At 50.3% G+C, this 22,359-nt stretch overlaps 1 protein-coding gene and 1 pseudogene across 2 annotated transcripts in view; one reads left to right on the top strand and one right to left on the bottom strand.

The window, feature by feature from the left end:
- The window catches only part of SLC43A1 (solute carrier family 43 member 1), an 87,931-nt gene that overhangs the window by 20,466 nt on the left and 45,106 nt on the right, over positions 1-22,359 (bottom strand). The window lies entirely within an intron of this gene.
- On the top strand, positions 14,157-14,774 carry LOC101527301 (ferritin light chain-like; annotated as a pseudogene).

The following is a 22,359-nucleotide window of genomic DNA, read 5'->3' as shown; positions in this document are numbered from 1 at the left end:
ATATGTGTATTACTTCCTCCTGCCCTCCTTTCAATGATAAGGAGATCGGCCTGAGACCCTCCCACACAATGGCTGGAGGTAATGGCTGGTGCTTCAGGTGGGGAATTGATATGCTAATAGCACCCTTGTCCCTTGGGAGAGACGTGCTCTGGTGAATCTAAAACATGGTGGGGAAATTCCCTTTTATATTTGGGAAGGAAAATGACCTGGGGACCCAGAATACCCTAACTGCCTACTACCCAGTCTAACTCCTCACACATCTCAGCCCCACAGGCTGCAATGCTGGGATTCCCACTCCCCCACCCCTTCTCCACTGGCTTCCTGCCTCAGCAGGAAACAGGTGAGCAGGAAGCTGCCCACCCCTCCCCACCCAGGAGAGGGCAGAAAAGGCCTTTAGGGTGAATCCGCCCTGGGAGTTTCTGCTTGGAAACTGAAGTGGCCTGACCATGACTCAGAAACCACGGAAGCGGCAGGGTGGTTGATGGCTTCATATAGATCGTACATGCCACTCTCCTCGTGGCTGCAAAACCACAGGGCCGGCTGAGGCGGCTCGCAAGGAAAGAGGCCCCGGGCTGCAGAGTGCTCTCCCTGTCCGCCAAGCTGCACAGCAGACAGACCAGACTCCCATCCCCTTGAAGCACAGTGGCCTCTGGCCAGCAGGACTGCATCAAGCCTCAGATGTGTTTCCTTCTAGAAAGCTCCTCAATGAAAACACCACTCAGGTGTATTAAATGGCAACCATTTACTGAATGCTGCTTATGGGCCAGGCATTGTGCTAAGAGCTATTATTTATACATGTGGTTTTAGATACAATATGTAGATTTTATTACATTATATATGAATACTGTTACACTACGTTAATATAATTGAGCATATGTTATTGTATTTATATGGTATATTAATATCACCATATTTCTATAAAATACATTGATTTTGTTAATATAATGATATATTGCACATATATGCATATAATATATGCCGATTCTTTAATAATTTATAAATAATGTGTGACTTTATGGATCATATACTTTTATATAGAATATGTAAAGCATACAATATGCACATGTATAATATATAAAGGTCAATTTCAAAAAGTTCATGAAAATATAAACAATAGAATTTTTTACTGCAAAAATTTTTGAGTTGTACATGCACATATTTGCTCACAGTCCTTTGTACCTGCAGATCTCAACCACTCTATGATCAAAACTACTCAGGAAAAACATTGCAAGTACACTGAGCATGTGCCAAGGACTTGCTTATCCTTGTTCACTCCCCAGTATAGTACAGCCTTTTACACAGCGTGTGCATGACTAAGGATTGTGAGTGCCCAAGAGCTAATCAAAGTATGTGCCAGGATCTACATAAACACCATGCGATTTTATGGAAGCAACTTTCGCATCTGCAGTTTGTTCCCAGGCAGCATCCAAGAACCAGCCACCTGCAGATGCAGAGGGGCGGCTGGAAGCACTCAGGGCTCACAGCTATCATTGTGACTCAAGGCCGGAACTGTGGCACACTGTGCTGTGCAGTTGCTTGTAGTGCTGGCATCCCAGTTAGAGTGCTGATAGAAGTCCTGTTCCTCAGCTTCCAATCCCGCTTCCTGCCCCTGCCATTCACCTGGGCTGCCCGGATAGAACTGTGGCTCTTGGATCTGACATGGCCCAAACCTGGAGGTGATAGCATTTGGGGAACGAAGTGCTTGGTGGGGGATTTTCTATGTACATGCACATGTGTGAGCGTGTGTGTATGTTTCTCCTCCTCTCACTCTTCCTTCCAAATTAATAAATCCTTTTAGAGATTTATTTATTTTTATTTGGAGGACACATTTTATTTTTCCAGAGGGGAGGAGAGATAGAGATCTTCCATCCTCTGGTTCCACTCTCCAAATGGATGCAACAGCCAGAGCTGAGCTGATCCAAAGCTGGGAGCCAGGTCTTCCAAGTGGGCACAGGGGCCCAAGGGCCATCCTCTGCTGCTTTCCTAGGCCACAAGCAGAGAGCTGAATGGGAAGTGGAGCAGTGGAAACTAGAATTAGTGCCCAAACAGGATGCTGATGCCACAAGGTGGAGGATTAGCTTGCTGTGCCACTGGGCCAGCACCAAATGTTTCTCTCTCTTTCTTCTTTTTAAAGATAACTGCCTAAAAGATGAAGAAACTTGACCAAATCATTCAACCAGTAAGAGAGAAGAGCTAGACTTGCAACCCAGGGCAGCAGGCTGCCAACCATGTTTTAGTCACCATGCGGAAGTGCCTCTCTTCCTAGGTCAAGGTCATCTTCCTGCAGGAAGCCTTCCCTTCCCTCTACTTCCCCTCCACAGCACAAAAGTCCTCTCTGTGTCCTCTTTGGTCTCCCAACATGCCTTTTCATGCTATTCTCCACTTCTTTTATCCCCCCCCTGCAAGCTTGATTGTTGTAATTGCTTTTTAGAGAAGTGACCCACACTAAACAAACTCACGGGAGACTGATTGATGAACTTGAAATGCAATTTATTAATTTACACCGAGATGAGTCTGCCCAGCAGACAGGAATCCTGAGGTTGACTGGTCAGCACAATCTCTTTCAGGAAGGATAGACTTTTGGGAAAGGAAATCAATACCAGAAGGTTCTTTGTTCAGTACAAAGTCAGACTGAAGGGGGTTGATAGATTGACAGGTGGGTGGAGCCTGAGATCCCTGTCAGTAGCTTCGGACCTTCCAAGGACTGGAATATCCAAGGCAGGAAGCCGCCTGGGTGTCCTCTCCCAGGGACACTGCTGGAGGCTTCTGGATCCTGCAGGCATCTACATTTCTAGCTTTATCTGTTATGATTGTGGCTGGCTGTTTGTTTGCATGCTTGTCTGAATTAATCTCTGCATATTTAGTAGAACTGAAAGGCAATTTCCCATTGAGACCCACTGAAGAAGGGTAATCGATACGCGCCAGCTGGCCTGCCTTTTGCAAGCCCTCAATTCCACATCCCATTTTATCCCGGTGCTTGTTCACAGTGGAGGGACAGACATGGGGGGAAACTCCGACTTGGAAGCCACACTGTCTGGGTTTGAATCCTGCCTCAGTTATTCCCAGGCCCTGAAAACTTGGGCAAATGACCCAAGCCAGTTCCCCCTTCTCTAAACTGAGGGATAATTATGGCACCCAGCGAGAGAATTCAATGAGTGGATACATAAAAGTGCTCCGAACAGCGTCTGCCATCTGCGAAGCAATCAATACTTGTTAGCAATGATTAATAATTCATCTCATAGATGAAAAAAACCGAATCCTGGAGAGATAAAAAGTCAACCAAGATCGCATAGCCAGTGAGTGGGAGAGACGCCATTCAGAATCAAGCCAGCTCACTGCCAGTGTCAACATCTTTCTTCAAACCGGTTCCCTACCCTTTGGTCGTGAGACAAGAAGTCCAGGGAACAGCTCATTGGAAAATGCAGATCCCCTCCACCAGAGCAGGAAGAAAGAAAACAAGTGGAAATGTCACAAGAAAACAAGGATGTAGACTACCAGGAGGGACCAAGCAGGGACAGCCACTTGGACAAGTCACAGAGACACCCACTGGACCAGCTGGGTCCACCCAGGGAAGTGGAACTGCTTAGTGTCTAAGTCTGTCACCGGGATTTGGCCTTCCTTGGTAGTGGAAACAGATTGAGTGGTTTTGCCAAGCCATGAGGGTATAGGATTTTTTTTTTTTTTAATTTAAAATGGGAATTTTTTTATTATTATTATTTAACTTCATTAATTATATTGTATTATGTGACACAGTTACATAGATACTTGGGTTCTCCCACCCCTCCCCAAACCCTCCCACCATGGTGGATTCCTCCACCTTGTTGCATAACCACAGCTCAAGTTCAGTTCAGATTCCCCCATTGCAAGCATACACCAAACACAGAGTCCAGCATCTTATTGTCCAGTCAAGTTCAACATCTTCTTAGGTATACCCTCTCTGGTCTGAAGACAGAGCTAAGAGGGTATAGGATTTTACAGCTTGAATTTTGCAGGTTGGGCCATCATCAACAGATACAAAATGGGGGCCACCAAGAGCAGGCTGGACCCCAGAAACTCAACTGGAACCCTAAGAGGACAACAGAATGAAGCCCTTAAACCTGTGTCAGTTTCTGTTGTCTCTGCCTGGGCATGCGAGAGCCAGAATCCTTCATCCTCGAGCTCAGCACATGTGCACTTGGCTCAAGAATAGGAGAGGCTACAGAGGGAAACACCTGGTGCTTGTATCAACTCGGGGGGTGTCAGCGGCAGATAGACGCACAGATGCGACACAAGCTGACTGCCACTCCCTCTGCTCATTGCATGCCCCCAAGAATCTCCCTTGTGGGGGACAGTGCTTGGCCTAGGAGTTAAACCCTTACTTGGGATGCCCTCTTTCTATTTTGGAGTGTGTGGGTTCTAGTCCCAGCTAATGCAAGAAGCTGGACTAGAAGGCAGGGGAGTGATGCTTCAACTACATGAGTCCCTGCTGCTTACGTGGGATACCTGGATTGAGCTGAGGATACCCAGCGTCAACCTGGCCTAGCCCCAGGAGTTGCAGGCATTAGGGAGTAAAGCAATGGATGGGAGTTTGCTCTCTCTCTCCAAGTAAAAAAAAATTAATATTTTTTAAAGAGTTATTTATTTTTATTGGAAAGTCAGATTTATAGAGAGGAGGAGAGACAGAAACATCTTCCATTTGCTAGTTCACTCCCCAAGCGGCTGCAACAGAGTTGAGCTGATCCCAAGGCCAGGAGCCAGGAGCTTCTTCTAGGTCTCCCACGTGGGTGCAGGGTCCCAAGGCATTGGGCCGTCACTAACTGCTTTTCCAGGCCACAAGTAGGGAGCTGTATGAGAAGCAGGTCCTCTGGGACAGGAAATGGCATCTATATGGGATCCTGGCCTGTGCAAAACGAGGACTTTAACCACTAGACTACACTCTAGACCCTTAATTAATCATTGTTATTTTTTTAAATCTCCTTCGTACCTTTGTGTGTACAGAGAATTCAGCCTAGCCAAGGTACATGACAAGGGACATGACAAAACCACCACAGCTGTCACATAAGCAGGCAATTCCACCCAAGCTATTTACACAAGAGATGTGTACACAGGTATGCATAGCGACTTTAGTCATAACAGTCCCCAAACTGGAAACAGCTGAAATGTCCATCAATGGGAACATGGTTAAGCCAATCATCCTACCTTTAGACAATGGGCTGTGACTCCATCATAAAAAAGAAAAAGCCCTTGGAACACACCATGTAGATTAATTTCACAGACATGATAATGGTGAGCAAAAGAAACTGGAGATGCACGCAGGACATAATGTACAATTCTGTTTGTGTGAGGGCCAGGAACTGGTGAAACCAGCGCCTTCTGCTGGAAGAACAGAGTGGCAGCTGGAGGGAGAGAGATGAGGTAGACACCTGGGGTAGAAAGGGTTAGGACAGAGTCTTTGGGTACCTTAGCAGTGTTCTGTCTCTTGAACCAGGTAAAGTTAGATAGTTCTATATATGTAAAACATCAGCAGGCTGGACGTTTACGGTGAGTGCCCTTAACTGTAAGTACACTACATCTTGATTTTTCATTGTTTTTCATTTTACATGTTGATTTGAAAATTCAGAAAGACAGATGGACAAGAGACAGTGAGAGATCTTCCATTTGCTGGTCTAAACTCCAAGTGCCCAGAGTAATAGAGACTGGACCAGGCCACTGTGAGAAAGCTGGAACTCAATCAGAGGTCTGCCATGTGAGGGGCGGGTACCCAGGGCTTGGAGCTCTCACCTGCTGTCTCCCAGGTTGCACATCAGCAGAAAGCTAGATCTGAAAGTGCAGCCAAGACTTGAACCCTGGCATTCCAGTATGAGATGTGGGCATCCCCGGTGGCAACTGTACCGCTGCTCCAATGCCTGCCCCCAGTCCAATGTTCTCATTTATGTATTTATTTTTATTGGAAAGTCAGATTTATAGAGAGGAGGAGAGACAGAAAGATCTTCCATGTGCTGGTTCACTCTCCAAGTGGTCGCAACAGCCAAGCAAAGCCAATCCAAAGCCAGGAGCCAGAAGCTTCTTCTGGGTCTCCCACGTGGGTGCAGGGTCCCAAGGCTTTGGGCCATCCTTGACTGCTTTCCCAGGCCACAATCAGGGAGCTGGATGGAAAGCAGGGCTGCTGGGATTAGAACTGGTGCCCATATGGAATCCTGGCTAGTGCAATGTGAGGACTTTTGCTGCTAGGCTACCGTGCCAGGCCCTGCAGTCATCGTTGAATTCATCCCGAATATCAACTTTCTCCAGATGGAGAATGGGCAGCTTAAATCCTACTTCTCCGGAATTTTGGAAAAGTAAATTCTGCTTCACAAAAGGCACCACAACCTGGGCCTTCGTCACACGAAGCTCCCTTGCCAGCCAGGTGCCATTGGTGCTTTATCAGTCTCAGCTGCTGCATCCGGGGTTCACCGGTTTCACGATGCCAAGTCACTTACTGGTTTCCCACGTTCACGGACCATTCCCCTGGAAACTGCCAGGAACGAGCACTTCTCTGTTTGCGCAACACTTTCCCCCACATCCCAAACACCACTCACCCCCCTCCCCTCTGCTAGTGGGAACAGAACCCAGCCCAGGCCCTGAACATCTCCGGAGAGGCAGAAGCTTTCAGGGACTGGAAGGTCTCTCTCCTGAAGGAGAATGCCCCCACCCCACCCTTGCCCTCTGCCCAGGGGAAGGCCACAAAAAAGACCTAATCATGGGCCCTGCGGCGTGGTCTAGCAGCTAGAAGTCCTCGCCTTGAACGCCCCGGGATCCCATATGGGCGCCGGTTCTAATCCCGGCAGCTCCACTTCCCATCCAGCTCCCTGCTTGTGGCCTGGGAAAGCAGTTGAGGACGGCCCAATGCATTGGGACCCTGCACCTGCGTGGGAGACCTGGAGGAGGTTCCTGGTTCCTGGCTTCGGATCGGCGCGCATCGGCCCGTTGCAGCTCACTTGGGGAGTGAATCATCGGACGGAAGATCTTCTTCTCTGTCTCTCCTCCTCTCTCTGTATATCTGACTTTGTAATAAAAATAAATCTTAAAAAAAAAGAAGACCTAATCACAAATGACCGAGCGTCTACAAGACCGATCCGTGCCTAATCCCTTACCTCCTATTTGCAGCACACATGCCCCTATGCAGGACATTTGACAGCCCCGGGCTGAGCTCAAGAACCTGCTGCTTCGCTCCTACAGCCTTCCCTGGCCTTCCCAGCTGAACATGCGCTGTGGGAAGCCACTTCATGTTGAAAGTAAAGAAAAGAGAGAGAAGGATTCTCTACAGTTTGCAGTGCAAAGCAGTGGTACACGCCTCTTCTGGCCACCCTCTCTTCCCGCCTGAGGGGAAGCAGGCGGGTCCTTCTGGCTGGACTTCCCCTTGAATGCTGTCCATCAGCTGCTTATCAACCTGATAAGTATCTAGGCTGAAGGGGAGCTGTACCAATGACAAATTTAGCAATTAGGCTGTGCAGCGCAGCACCTGAGCAGATGTCAGAGGCAAAGGTGAAGAGCAGTGCCCAGATTCCATTTTGCAGGGAGATACCAAGGCTTCTGGAAGAACAGACATGGGCTAAGCGTGTTTTCTGCACAATCTCACTGTGCCATCAGGTGCCAAGTCAGCCACAGAATCTACCTTTCTTCTACCGAAGCCAGGCAGCCAGAGCAGTCCCAGCACTTAGACTGAGAAGAGAAGGACTCGCCCACAGCTGCCCCTCGACCTCTAGGCTGCCTCCAGCTGAGGCAGGTGAGCCAGGCCTGCCCTACACTAGTAGGGACCACTGGAGCTAAATCTGCCTCCAACTTGTGTACCACACAGTAGATCTCTGTTATTATGCTGCAAAGGGAAGACCTGAAGTTTGAAATAAGGCAGGTCACCCACCAAAGAGGTACAAGACCCATGGTGGGATTTAAAAAAACAATGATCAGTGGAGCATCAAGGTGCTGGGATGGCAGGTTGACCCAGGAAGCGCCACAGGAACAATGTGGCTGCTTACTCCAGGTGGCCAGATGCTCCCCAGAGGATCCAGCAGGTGTCTGGGGTGGTACAGCCCCATCTGCACATTCACCCACTGTGCCCTGAAATTCTTGAGAGCTAGGAAGTATCCAGCTCAGTCTACAAGACCCCGAGGGTTAAGAGGATACCAAGGCAAGTGGAAGGACGCTGCCTCCCACTGGGAAGAGTGCCTAGAGAGACTGCAAACTGAGCCTGAGGCAAGATGGGAGGTGCCCGGCCCCATTGTGGCAGGCACTGGCTGCAGGGGGCCTGTGAGCGAGGCACCCTGCAGAGACCGTGCTCCCACCCAGTGCAGATTCCTCAGGGCAAGGACTCAAAGGAAACAGAAACACCAAAACCACTCTGCACATTTACAGCAGACCTTCCGTCTCCATCAGGGACCCTTCCTCTTTCATCAAGGGCAGGTGTCAGCCAAGAGGTCTTCTCTTGTAGGGAGGGGCCAGGTGAGCATCCGCAGGAGAGAGGGCCCCCTTGGGGGCATGTTTGGGAGCTTTGCCACCAATAAGCCACTCTGTTGTTTGTCACTGCTCTTCCCCCAAATCCCTCCCTCTAGGACACTTTCCCCGTGTGTGCCTGAAGAAGTCCTCCCTCCTCTGAGCTCTCTGCTCAGCCAGAAAGGAGAAATGAAGTCACACAGGGCTCCATCCCAGGGTTCCGTGAGCACGGCTGTGAGGTGTGGGTCCTGTGCTCACAGTTCTGTGCTTCAGGCCTCCTTCCATCCTTCTGGGACAAGCCATAGAGTACCGGCCCTGAGTGAGGGACCCTCTGTGAACCGCTAGGAGCTGATACCCTAGAAGTAGGCAAGGCAGGAAAAGAGCCGTTCCATTTCCTCTGGAAATATTTTTACAAAAACATAACACAGCAAATTAAAGAAAGAGAAAGAAAAAAAGAAAACAGCCACTTCCCGAAGGACTTTGTCCCTGACTCCTGAGATAGGTACTGTCCCATGGCCCATGTTGCTTTATGCTTTTGAATAAATTCCTCCTGCTAAGTACATTCTTGTCTTTGAGATTAGTTAACTTCTGATTTCTACCACACATTTGCATGCACACACACACACACACACACACACACACAGAGGGGTGGGAGGGGCAGGAAGGGGCTCCATCTCTTGAGTGACTCTAAGTGTTAAGGATTGCTCCAGAAGCTCCAGAGGAACAGTGAAGAAAGAGAGTTCTGGCCTCAAGGAGTTTATATTCTGGCAGGGGAAGAGATACAATAAACCCAATAGTTTGCATCGTATGTTAGGAGGTTATGAGTGCTATGGGGGTAGGGGGGAGCGCAGAAGACTAGAGCAAAGGTGGGAAGATGACAGTGCCAGGTGTGGGTGGAGGGGGCCCTCCCTGAAAGGGAGAAGCATAATCCGCACCCTGAAGACAGTGAGAGCTGTCTGAGCACCTGCTAAAACACCCCGGGCCCTGAGCTTGGTCCCCAGCAGTCACCACATAGGCTGCCAAACAGATGAATGAGTGCATGCAAGAAGGGGTTGGAGACGTTATCACCTGGACCTTGGAGACCGTGGTCACCACTGTGTCCACAGTTGGCCAGTGTTGTGGTCAGGGCTGGATCTCCGCTCGCAGTACCGCCCTGCTGGCCCCAGATGAGCAAGGTGGCGCTGCACCCCTTGCCAGGGCTTGGTTCAGGAATGCTAACTTCAGTCAATCTACATGTGTATCCACCCGGTGACTACTATCGGTTGGAAGCAAATGCTGGCCTAGAAAGTCCTGGACAGACCAAAAAAAAAAGTTTTAATTGTACAACTGGGGATGGCCCGCATTCTCTTGCTGAGATGAACAGGGAGGCAGCTCCTGGGTGGTCCTTAGGAGTGGACTTCCTGTCACCAGCAGCCAATGATCTGGCTTAACAGGAAGGTGACACTGGGCACTGAGGAGCAGAGACAAAGAGAACAGGGTTCCTTGAGGTTGTCACCAAACCACAGGTCAACCATGACGCTCTTTCTCTCTGGTCTTGGGGCTGCATGAGGCAGTAACTTACTACTTACTGTTAGTTATTTAAAAAGATGTTAGAGTTCTAGTTCATACGATATTACGATATTATTACGCGCAGCTAATTCCCACAACCTGGTTCTTTACCGTGAGCTGAAACACACCAGACGCAACGAGGTATCTTAGGAGGTTTATTCCAACGGGGCAGGGACAGCAAGAAAGAGGGGGAGAGAGGAGGGTAAGAGAGGGGTAAGAGAGGGATAAGAGCGGGGTAAGAGCGGGGTAAGAGAGGGAGGGATAAGAGAGCGAGCCGCACCTGGGGGGGGGCCTTTTTGTCGGCCAGGTGTAGGCGGGTGGGGATTGGGAGGGATTGAGGGCAGGCCCCCAGGGGATTGGCGCCTGCAGATAAATGCCTAGGGATGATTGGCAAGTGGGCGGAATTGGGGAGGGGGCTGGCAGATTGGGGTGGGATTCTCAGGTGGAATGCCAGGTTACATTCGATTGGTGGATAGCTAGGCCGGCGCGAACTTCATGAGCTGTGAGGAAGAAGGAATGGCGCGCCGGGTCCAGGGAAGGATATTGGAATAACTCCTTACACTTACTACTACTACTCATCTTACTACTGAAGCCAAGCGGGGTTGGGTTTTTTGTAACTTATATCCCAAAGTAGTCTTAACCGATGAGGAACATTACTGCTCCTCCATAAACAGATCTGTCGGTCTGACCTTCACAATCAACTGCTCTGCCAAGATCTCCCTGGTGTCTCCCTGGTGCTCTGTCCTAGTCCCGTGTACCACCCAGTACCAGCTCCCTGACTCTCACAGTCACAGGATAAAGCATGCATTAACTTCATCTTAGAAAGAAGGAGATGAAATCCTGGAGAGAAAAGCAAAGCTACTCAAGTATCTTAGCCAAAAGCCCACCTCTGAAACCATCTCCAACTGGTCGTCAGAGAAGGCAAGGATAGGATCTTCTATGGAAAAGAGATGAAGCGAGTCCCTGGGTCCCCAGTGTATGAGGAAGAGGTGCTCAGGCCCTGACACCCCAACTCCTCCTACCCAGGTCACTGATGCCTCTGCTGCACCTGCAGCTCCACAGTCCCCATTTCTTAGGTGGGTCTTGCCCCAGGCAAGAAATTATTCTGTTTTTAATTTTAAATTTTAAATTATTAAAGAGGTAATACATGCCCAGAGCTTTAAAAACAGTACAAAAGGTTACACAGGAAAAATCCAATCCCCATCCATCAGGGCGTCGTCTGGGGAAGCTGGTGTAGGAGCGTGGGTGTGAAGTGTTCCGGGGGGGCAGAATCTCCACCAATTTTCACTTTCTCTAATGGCACCAAGTGATCTGAAGCTTGAGTATCGTCAGCTTGCTGGCTGAGCAAAGCCTGCTGCAAAACCAGTCCCCACCCCTCAAACAGGATCCTTTCGACACAAAATTCTTCAAGATGTATTTATTTATTTATTTTTAAATTTTTTTTAATTGGAAAAGCAGATTCTGCAGAAAAAGATATTTCATCCACTGGTGCACTGCTCAGTGGCCCCAATGGCCGGAGCTGAGCCAAGCCAAATCCAGGAACCAGGAGCTTCTTCATGGTCTCCCATGTGGGTATAGGGTCTCAAGGATCCGAACCATCTTTGACTGCTTTTCCAGGCCACAAGCAGGGAGTTGGATGGGAAGTGGACCAGCCAGGACACGATCCAGGACCCATATGTGACGCTGCACTTGGAGATGGACAATTAGCCAAGCTGAGCCATTGTGGCAATCCCATGACACACATTGGCAGCAGCTGCTGCCTCCTGTTCACTCCAGACCCTCCAAGGAGCAGCCTATATGTGCCTCAGGTTCTGCCTGTATAATGATCATCTCTATGGTTCACCCCACAGATTTTGGACATGAATGCTAGCATGCTATCACCTTGTTTTATACCTTGTTTGTTACCTTGATTTATTTAATATTGTTCCAGGTAAGATCATACAGACTTTCACCATTCTTGTCCATATTTCTGTCACCAATCCCTATTGCTATCATTTGGGTTGGGTCTACACTATCTTTTCCCTCTACAAATAAGGCTGCACAATCCACCTATACATATTTTTTGTGAACATTTCAAGAACAAGTACAGGGTAATTGTCTTTAAGAAAAATTATTTAGGGGCCAGCACTGTGGCTCAATAGGCTAGTCCTCCAACTTTAAGAACCAGCTAACAGGGCCCAGCACAGTAGCCTAGTGGCTAAAGTTCCTGCCTTGCATGTGGCAGGATCCCATATGGGTGCTGGTCATGCCCCAGGGGCCTTGCTTCCCATCCAGTGCCCTGCTTGTGGCCGGGGAAAGCAGTTGAAGATTCCTTGGGACCCTGCATCCCTATGGGAGACCTGGAAGAAACTCCAGGCTCCTGGATTCGGATCTATTCAGCTCCAGCTGTCGCAGCCACTTGGGGAGAAAATCAGAGGACAGAAGATCTTCCTCTCTGTCTCTCCTCTTCTCTGTATGTCTGACTTTCCAATAAAAAAAAAATCTTAAAAAAAAAAAAAAGAATCAGCTCAGGTTCATGTCCTATCTGCTCCATTTTGCATCCAGCTCCCTATTTGTGGCCTGGGGAAGGCAAAAAGAAGATGGCCCAAAGTCTTGGGACCCTACACCCACATGAGAGACCAGATGAAGCTCCTGGCTCCTGCCTTTGAATTGGCTCAGCTACAGCCATTTATTTGTATTAGGAAGGCAGAGCAGATTTACAGAGAGAAGGAAAGAGAGAAAGATCTTCCATCTGCTAGTTCACTCCCCAAAAGGCCACAACAACCATTTGTGCCTTGAGCAAATTCCTTCACCACTTAACCACTGGTGAGCCCCAGTTCCCTAGTATATGAACTAGGAATAAAACATCACACCCTCTTCAGGGATCAGTATAACAGCCAGTGGAGATCATGGATGTCAACCTCCCTGTAGAACACCTGGCACATGGTAGGAGCATCGCAAACTGGAATTGTTTATTGTACCAAGCAGGCTTGTGTATCTGAGTGTCCTCTAATAGCTTTTTTTTTTTTTTTTTAAGATTCATTTTATTTTTATTACAAAGTCAGATGTACTGAGAGGAGGAGAGACAGAGAGGAAGTGGAGCTGCCGGGATTGGAACCAGCAGCCATATGGGATCAAGGCGAGGACCTTAGCCACCAGGCCACGCTGCTGAGCCCCCCTCTAATAGCTTTGATCTGGATTTGGCTCAGGCAAAAGCTTGGCAAGTGCTGAGCCTGGCAAGGGGTAGCTGGGTACAGCCTAGGTTGACCGGGGAGGGGCTGGGAAAGCCCAGGGAGTGGGGCTCAGCAGGAGCGATGGCTATAGCATAGAGAGCAGTGAATGTGGAAGAATTCACACTGGCCAGGGACGTTGGGCGCACACCTTGGCATAAAATAGCTCAATTTTCCCCAATATGATCTTGCATTTGTATCATTTTTTATACTATTAATATTTTAATTTGTTGTGCACTCCAAAGTGTAATTGACATATTTAACAGATGATTCCAAGGATATGCTTGCTTAAGATAATGTGAAAGCAGACATTTAAATGCTTTTAAAAGTCGTTTGATTAAAATTTAAAAATCAAGTACATCATAGTACATGATGTGTGTGTCAGTCATCCCCCAAATCATGATGATAACACATTAATGACTGAAATTAGTTAAACAACTGGCTCAAAGAAGTTCATCCTAGAATTCAACACCAGGTCTGAGCAACAACAAGCCCAGCTTACCTTATGTCAGACAGGTGAGCTAACCTCACCGAGCTCAGATTCCTAATCTATAAAATGAGGATACTAGCATTTTGGCATCTAACAAAATAATTGTGAAGACTTAATGAGATCCGAGACACAACCTGTCTGCTTCAGAGCTTGGGATGTAACTGTGATCGTTGAGATTACTAGTACAAATAAGATAAAGGGTTTTGGCTTCATCCTGGAGGCAGTGAAAGGTTTTGTTTTATAGAAATCAATCTCACAGGTGACACGTGGGGAGCTCCGTGAACCTGTCTTGCTTCAACAGTGTTTGAACAGAACAGGTCCCGGGGCTCTCTTTCACCGACTTCAACCGCTTTCCCATCTTTTCAGTTTACAGCCTCTGGGACCACTTGCCCGCCAACTCCTCCTCCACCTCCTCCTCCAATACCATTCCTTGGAATCATCTTCTTGACCATCAATCAACCATGACCTCCTAGATTCGTCAGAATTATTCCACTGCGGCGGAGGCTGCTGTGAACTGCCTGGTCAATGTGCACCTGCGGGCCTCCAACACCTACCTCTCTCTGGGCTACTATTTCAGCCACAACAATGTGGCTCTGGAGGACGTGAGTCACTTCTTCGGCGAGCTAGCAGACGAAAAGCACGAGGGCACCAAGCATCTTCTGAAGATACAAAACCAACGTGGTGGCCGCATCCTCTTCCAGGACGTGCAGAAGTCATCCCAAGATGAGTGGAGCGAAACCCAAGACGCCTTGGAAGCCGCCTTGGGTCTGGAGAAGAACTTCACACCTTGGGTTCTGCCCACACAGACCCTCATCTCTGTGGCTTCCTGGAGACCACTTCCTGAACGAGAAGGTCAAACTTAAGAAGATGGCAGAGCCAGAGGCCCCCAGGGAGCCCAGGCTGGCCTGGGCAAGTACCTCTTTGAAAGTCTCACCCTGAAGCATGACTATGGGCAGCCAGAGCCCAGCAGCCATTGGGAGGGAGGGGCTCCCATGTGCCTCCTGATATTTCAGTTTGTGCCTAACCACCCGCTCCAGCCACTAGGCAGCTTGTTAACACCCCCTGGAGCCCTCTCTTAATCTGTGGACCAAATAGAACTAAAATATTTTTTGCTGTAATTTGGAAAAAAAAAAAAAGAAATCAATCTGTTGCAAAAATAATGCATCAGGGGCTCGGCAGCGTGGCCTAGAGGCTAAGGTCCTCGCCTTGATCCCATATGGCTGCTGGTTCTAATCCCGGCAGCTCCACTTCCTCTCTGTCTCTTCTCCTCTCAGTGTATCTGACTTTGTAATAAAAATAAAATAAATCTTTAAAAAAAAATAATGCATCAACAATATTAACCAAGTATCTATCTATCTATCTAAGTCAGATTTACAAAGAAAAGGAGAGACAGAGAGAAAGCTCATAAGTGGCTGGGCAATGGCCAGAGCTGAGCTGTTCCAAAGCCAGGAACCAGGACCATCTTCCTAGTCTCCCAAGGCTTTGGGCCATCCTCTACTGTTTTCCCAGGCCACAAGCAGCGAGCTGGATGGAAAGTGGAGCAGTGAACCAGCACCCATATGGGATCCTGGCACACACAAGCAGGGATTTAGCCACTAGGCTATTGTGCCAAGCCCAGCAAAGAATATTTTGAAACAAACAAACAAAAAAAATCCATCTATCATCCGAATGTCAACCCAGTTTCCAATGCTTTTCATTTTTGCATATTCTCTTTCCTGTCTGGGTCAACACAAGTACTGGTTTTGCATGGTCACAACCAGTACTCAATTTTATATCCTCCCTCTCCTCAGAACACCTAAGTAGTTTCCATGTTCCCACACGCTCTTTGTAAATGTATACTGTTACATTAAATAGATTAACCGTCTCATCACCTACAGAAATGGGAAGGCATTGTGGGAGGTAGCAGTGGGGGCCCTGGAGTTTTGTTTGTTTGTTTATTTAGTTTCTTTTAAAATTTATTATCATTTTATGATACAGTTCAGTTTTTATCATCTATTGAACCATGGTCTTCAGATCAGTTTTCAGAAAGAGATCAGTAGGTCAAAAGGTAATGTTATTTTCAAGACTCCTATATTTTACAAGATTTTGCGAACTGCTTCCAAAATATGGCACTGTAGACTTCCCCCAATCTCCAACCAGTGCTGGTGATGGTGTTTGCAAAATCCAACTAGTGGAATAAATATCAAGTGTTTTCCCAATATCACTCTCACTCTCTTTTCTTTGATCATGGACAAATTGAACAGTTTCCCAAATATTTAGTTACTCTCTGCTGAGCCTCTCAGGTGAAGTAGTGGTCCCACCCATCGTCTGCTCCTCCGTGGAAGTCTTAAACAATCTATCCATTTGAATGAGAGGTCAAGAATCCACGGACACAAACCATTTGCTAGACAGATTTAGCCATGACGGCCTCCAAGCAGGACGATACATGATCAGAGCTATTCTCTGTGAAGATTAATATTCAGATTAACTGAGGAAAACTGGCTAAGAGGCAGAGACATCTGTCACTGGACTACTGTGTTGAATCCTGTAGCAGGGACCTAACTGCACAGTGGCCCGAGGCCCTCCCACCAGCAGCAGGGGCTCCATGTCGGCCCTACAGGGGCCTGAGCCACCTGTCTTTGCCCACAACAATGTCTCACCCAAACATGCACTAGCTTTTCCTTGCAAACCCATTGGTTTCAGCCCACAGAATAAAAAGAAAAATGTTGTCCGAAGAGGCTCACACAGCGAGGAGACACCAAAGCACCCACCCTCCCCTGGTCTCGTCCAGGGGAATGAGAGTTCGGTGCAACAGGGAAGCCTAACCCTGAGCCTCTTCTGCCCTGTAACATGGACTCCAAGAGTCTCAGGCAACCCATCCAAGAGCCACGCCAGCCAGGGCTTCCTAGAGTTTCCCCACCTCCACTCACACTCTCTCTCCTGAACATCAACATGACCCATGGCACCTTGCACCGTGACTGGTTAGTTTCTCCCCCAGGAAGCCATGGGCCTGATAGGCCAGCAGCATTTGCTGAGTGCCCACTCTGAGTCAAGGCTGTGCCAGGTGCACGAAATAAACAAAGTTAAAGAAAACATGGACTCTGCACTCAGCACATTCACATACAGCACAGAAGGGAGGCACCTGTCACCCAGCTGTCCAATGGGTGCTCCCAGCTGTCCGATGCCTAGGTGTCCCAGGAGCCACATTCCTGACTTGTGGGCAAGACCATCATAGAGCTCCACGAGAGGAGAGACAAGTCCTACAGAGACCCGGATTCAGAGTCTGGCTCTGCAACTTTTGAGCCATGTCCTTTAGGATGAAGCGACATGACCTCTCAGCACAGCTGTTGCTAACACCTGCCAAGCCAAAGTGCAAATGGTACCACAGGCAGGGAGTTTCCTCCCCACGATGTCAGGCCAAGCTAAGCAAGCCCTGCCCACAAGGTATTCCTAGTCTCCAAACATTCCAGAATCACTCTTTAAAAAAAAGTTTATTTATTTTTATTGCAAAGTCAGATATACAGAGAGGAGGAAAGACAGAAAGGAAGATCTTCCGTCCGATGATTCACTCCCCAGTGACCACGGCGGCCAGTGCTGCGCCGTTCCAAAGCTAGGAGCCAGGAACTTCCTCCAGGTCTCTCACACAGTCACAAGGTCCCAAGGCTTTGAGACATTTTCAACTGCTTTCCCAGACCACAAGCAAGGAGCTGGATGGGAAGTGGAGCTGCTGGGCTTAGAGCCAGCACCCAAATGGGATCCTGCCATGTTCAAGGCAAGGACTTAAGCCGCTAGACCACCACACCGGGCCTTCCTCAGCATCACTCCTGCTTTCCTAAGAGGAAACTGATATTGGAAAGCCAGGTTGGAAGACCTGCAGACCTCCTCCTAGTCAGAACTCTGCCCCAAATAAAGGACCTCATGTCCACTCTTATCTCCAACGGGCTTCTTCCTTGGCCATCCTTGGCCCACTGTTGGAGAAGAGGCCCCTATGGCCTTGGAAGTGGACTTGGGCTGTTTGAGCAGGATAGTCCAGGAGCCCCAATACCCAGAGTGTGGACTAAAAGGCAGGTGCAGCTTCTGGGAGGGCACAAACTCTTGGTCCTCTCACTTGGTGAAGGGACATTAGAAGGAGGAAGTCAGAGTGGAGTCTTCAAAACCATGGGGAGCCAGGGTAAGATGCCTCTTGCTCAGATCTAATAGCAATGCTATCTCTCTGAACTAGCTTTCCCGTCAGAAACAGAGGGTATGTCCAAGAGTGTTGGGTCACCTGGAATCAGTCAATACATGTAATTTCATGACATGCAGGAAACACTTAGCCAAATGCCACTTATTAAAAGTACTATAAATGGGAAGAACCCCCAGAAACAGTGAGGGAAAACAGAAAAACATTCTCTCTTTTTTTAAAGATTTATTTGTTTTTATTGGAAAGGCAGATATTCAGAGAGGAGAGACAGAGAGGAAGATTTTCCATCTGATGGCTCACTCCCCAAGTGGCAGCAACAGCTGGAGCTGAACCAATCCAAAGCCAGGAGCCTCTTCCAGGTCTCCCACGTGGGTGCAGGAACCCAAGACTTTGGGCTGTTCTCAACTGCTTTCTCAGGCCACAAGCAAGGAGTTCGATGGGAACTGAAGCTGCTGGGAGTAGAACCGGTGTCCATATGGGATCCCGGCGTGCTCAAGGCGAGGACGTTAGCCACTCTGCTATTGCGCTGGGCCCAAAACATTCCTTTAAAAAAAAAAAAATTGTTATTGGGGACCAGTGCATTGGCCTGGCGGCTAAAGTCCTCGCCTTGACTGCACCAGGATCCAATATGGGCGCCGGTTCTACTCCCAGCAGCTTCAGTTCCCATCGAACTCCTTGCTTGTGGCCTGAGAAAGCAGTTGAGGATGGCCCAAAGCCTTAGGATCCTGCGCCTGTGTGGGAGACCCGGAAGAGGTTCCTGACTCCTGGCTTCGGATCAGCTCAGCTTTGGCCATAGAGGCCACCTGCGGAGTGACCCAGTGGATGGAAGATCTTTCTCTCTGTCTCTCCTTCTCTTTGTAAATCTTTTTATTAATAAATAATAACTTTAAAAAGATTTTATTTATTTTTTGTTGCAAAGTCAGATATACAGAGAGCAGGAGAGACAGAGAGGAAGATCTTCCGTCCGATGATTCACTCCCCAAGTGACCGCAATGACCAGTGCTGCACCGATCCGAAGCCAGGAACCAGGAGCTTCCTCTGGATCTCCCACACAGGTGCAGGGTCCCAAGGTCCTCACCTACTTCCCCAGACCAAAAGCAGGGAGCTGGATGGGAAGTGGCGCAGCCCGGGACACACTAGCCCCCAGTACTGGGGTCCCAATACTTGAAGGTGAAGATTAGCCAATTGAGCCATCTCGCCAGCCCCAAGAAAAGACATTCTACCATCCTTGTGGTTTTCAACTAGTCCAGTTTAGAGGTGGGTTCAGGAAAGGAGCGTTCAGGCTGAGCACGACAGGGCATGGATCTCATTGTGCGAAGACTCTGAGGGATAGACCCAGTAGGCTGGCTCAGGGGTGGACCTTGGAGGGGGTGGGTGGGATGCTATGCATTAAGCACCTGCTTCTTCAGATCGTTCTCAAGCCCAAGATCAGGAACTCTGTTGTGCCCTTTCATGTTGTATTTCATTTACGCTTCAACCAACGCATGAGTCCGGGAACCAGTGTGGCTTCCCGCTCATATTCTGAAGCAGAAACTGAAGCTTAGAAAAACTGAAGCAAGCGGCCAAGGTCATGCATCCCACCGGTGAGCCGCCGAGAAACCCGCGGAGCCATCCCACCTCACATACCAACTGCCAAGTGTTCCCCGAGAGGCAGGTGCCTAACAGATGGAGGAATGTACGGGAAGGTTCTGTGGATTCACCAGAAGGGGTCACCCAAAAGGGAAAGGGTCTGGGTGTCACACGGAGAGCAGCAGGGCTGTTAACAACTGGGAGTTTACCCAGGACATTGAGGTGCACTCAGTTAATGCCAATTGCTGCCTCTTCTGTGCAAGCCCGTGTCCTGCCCCTTTTATACAAGCCGCCTTTCCAAGCTCACTGATCGCCAGACAACCGGGTACCCCTTCTCAGGAGGAAAATCCTTCTACCAGCCTGGTTCCAGAGATGTTTGGCTTCTGGTGAGGCTGCACGTCCGCCTACGGCCACCAGAGGGAGGGCCGGCTCTACTGCCCAGGCGTGAGAACTGCCCAGGCCCCCCTAAGCCGGGCCAGGCAAAAACAGATTAGCAACGCCTTGGGGCACAACCCTCCATCCCACCTGCTGGCTCACCTCCTTCCGGTTCAGAGTTGGTGTCTGACTCTACAGGGCTAGCCGCCAGCACTACCACCGTTACAGTCGCCACCAAAACTAAAGATCACGCTGTCCTTCACCTCACTTCGCTAGCACCTCCAGTGATGGGGCGATATTATCCAGCCTTAGGGACCAACGGTAAATCCTCGCTGTACAAATCAATAAACTGGGGCATGAGGTGAGGGCATCAGTTGCTTTGGGGTCACCTCAGTGCACCTTGGTACTCAAGGTTGAGAGAGAGAAAGGTGTGTCTGATTTCCTGCGCGGCTGAAGGTGGGAGGAGGGAGGGCTGCAGGTGGGCTGCGAGGAGGAGCAAGGGTTGCAGGGCAGCATGCTCGCTGCTAGGAAGGTCAGGGCCTGGTCGCACCTCCTGCAAAGCGACAGCAGCCAGCACCCACGCCCTCGTCCTGAAGTGTTCACTGAGCAACTAAAGGAGGCTGCTGGTCGCAGCAGGCACGAGTGGCGCTGCCTGCCCTCAAAAAGCCAGCAGTCTAGTGTGGGGAAGTGGTGAGTCAGCGAATCTCCACAGGAAACTGGGACACCTGTGTGGTGGGATAGGCTCGGAGGGCTTGTGGCTGCCTGGGGGAGTAACGACGAAGCGCTGGAGCAAAAAAAAAAAAAACCAAAAAAATATCCTGCAAGGGGGCATCCCCTTTCCTGCAGCTCATGCTGGGGTGGGGGCTCCCCTCCCAGCTTCGGGTTCCCTCTGTGTTGGGGCCCCCTCCCACCCCAAAGAACGGGGCCGGGGAACCGATGGCACACCTGAGTCAGCCCGCCGCCCACCCACCCCTCAGCGTCTGTCTCCGCATCTTGTGATATTTCACTCCCCGGGAGCCAGCCCCACTGCGCTCCGGAGGCAGCTCGGCAAACAAACCCAGCGACAGATTGTGCCGCGGCTCATTCCGGGGAAGGACGCCAAATCCCACCCTGCTACCCCCAACACTCCCTCCCTGCCGCCCCCTTCAGGTTCCCCCTCCCCACAACCCCACCCTGGGCGCGGGCGCTCGCGCGCGGGGAGGCGTCCCAGGAACACACGCCGCCTATTCCTGCCTCGTGGAGACGGGAGGTGGAGCGGGAGCCCCAGGGACACCTCTTTGTGTTTCCACCCGAGAACCAGGGGGCCGGGAGTGGGCAGTTAGGCGCCTGGGGAAGGACTGAAGGTGGCATCAGCAGGGGGCACCCGAGAGGCAGGCCTGGAGTCCGTCAAGGCAGTGGGAAAGGGAGGTGGAGACGCAGAGTAACAGAGACCTCGGACACGCGGGGACTCAGGGGCAGCTAGGCAAGGGAGCCACAGGGAGAGAGGAGAGAAGGGACAATGAGAGAAACGGACGTCGGTGGCAGTAAGGGATAGATGCTTAGAGCTGGGAGAAAAGGAGGGAGGCGGGACCGTAAAACGTGAATAAGAGTTGGGGGAGATCTTGGGAGTAATCGAATGAGATTGAGGAAAGAATGGGAGATGAAGCGAGGAGCCCAGCATGAATGGAAGGAAGAGCCCAGCACTTAGAACCGACTGTATGCCGGGTGTTGCGTCGGACCACCGCGTGGATTGTCAAAGGAGGAGCCGGAGAGCGAGACGGTGACGTGAGGAGCTGCTCTGGTTTCGCTAGTGGAGCCACAGACACCTAGGGCAGGGCGCGCCGGTGGGTGGCCGGGGTGCGCCCAGGACTTGGCTCTGGCCGCTCCCGTTGCCCCCGGCAGTCCCAGCGCCGCCCGTCCGCGCCCGCTCGGTGGCCACAGCGGCTTCTCCGGTGGGCTCGCGCCTCACCCACGCGGGGCTGCTTTCCGAGGGTCGGCTGCTGGGCACCCCGGGCACGGTCCAGACGGTGGGCACCGGAGCGCGCGGCCTTGGTCAGGACGCCCTGAGGACACGGGTGGTTTGCGACTGGCCGGGAGGAGCCTGGGAGGGGCTCCAGGGAGATCCCAAAGCCCCTTTATTCAAAAGGTCTCGTTTCTGTTTCGGGGACCCCAAATGTCCCTCACACACCAGAAGGTCAGACACATCGCCTACACTACACAACATCAGCATCGGCAGACTTGCATTTGCTGCTAAATGCATTAAGGGTCATCACACGTCATTAGCACTTGCGAGTATGCGCTCGCCACCCAGCCCCACGCCCGAGCGCACGCTGTCTCGCCCCGGCGCAGACGCGCACCCAGGCCGCCCCTCGGCAGCTCTCCACGGCGCGCCCTGACGCGCGCCCCGCTACCCTGGACGCGGCTCGCAGGTTGCCTGCCAGCGCTCGCAGCCGCACCTGCACAGCCACCGTGCTCGCGCGTGCACGCCCACGGACGTTCCAGCTCACACACACAAACTCTCGTCGAGACTATTCTTACAGTCGCACGCTTTGGGATTTAGGGTCTGGGAACGGAAGGGG

The sequence above is a fragment of the Ochotona princeps genome, chromosome 4 (genome assembly GCF_030435755.1).
Source record: "Ochotona princeps isolate mOchPri1 chromosome 4, mOchPri1.hap1, whole genome shotgun sequence".
Taxonomy (NCBI): domain Eukaryota; kingdom Metazoa; phylum Chordata; class Mammalia; order Lagomorpha; family Ochotonidae; genus Ochotona; species Ochotona princeps.
This window is presented reverse-complemented; position numbering and strand designations above follow the sequence as displayed.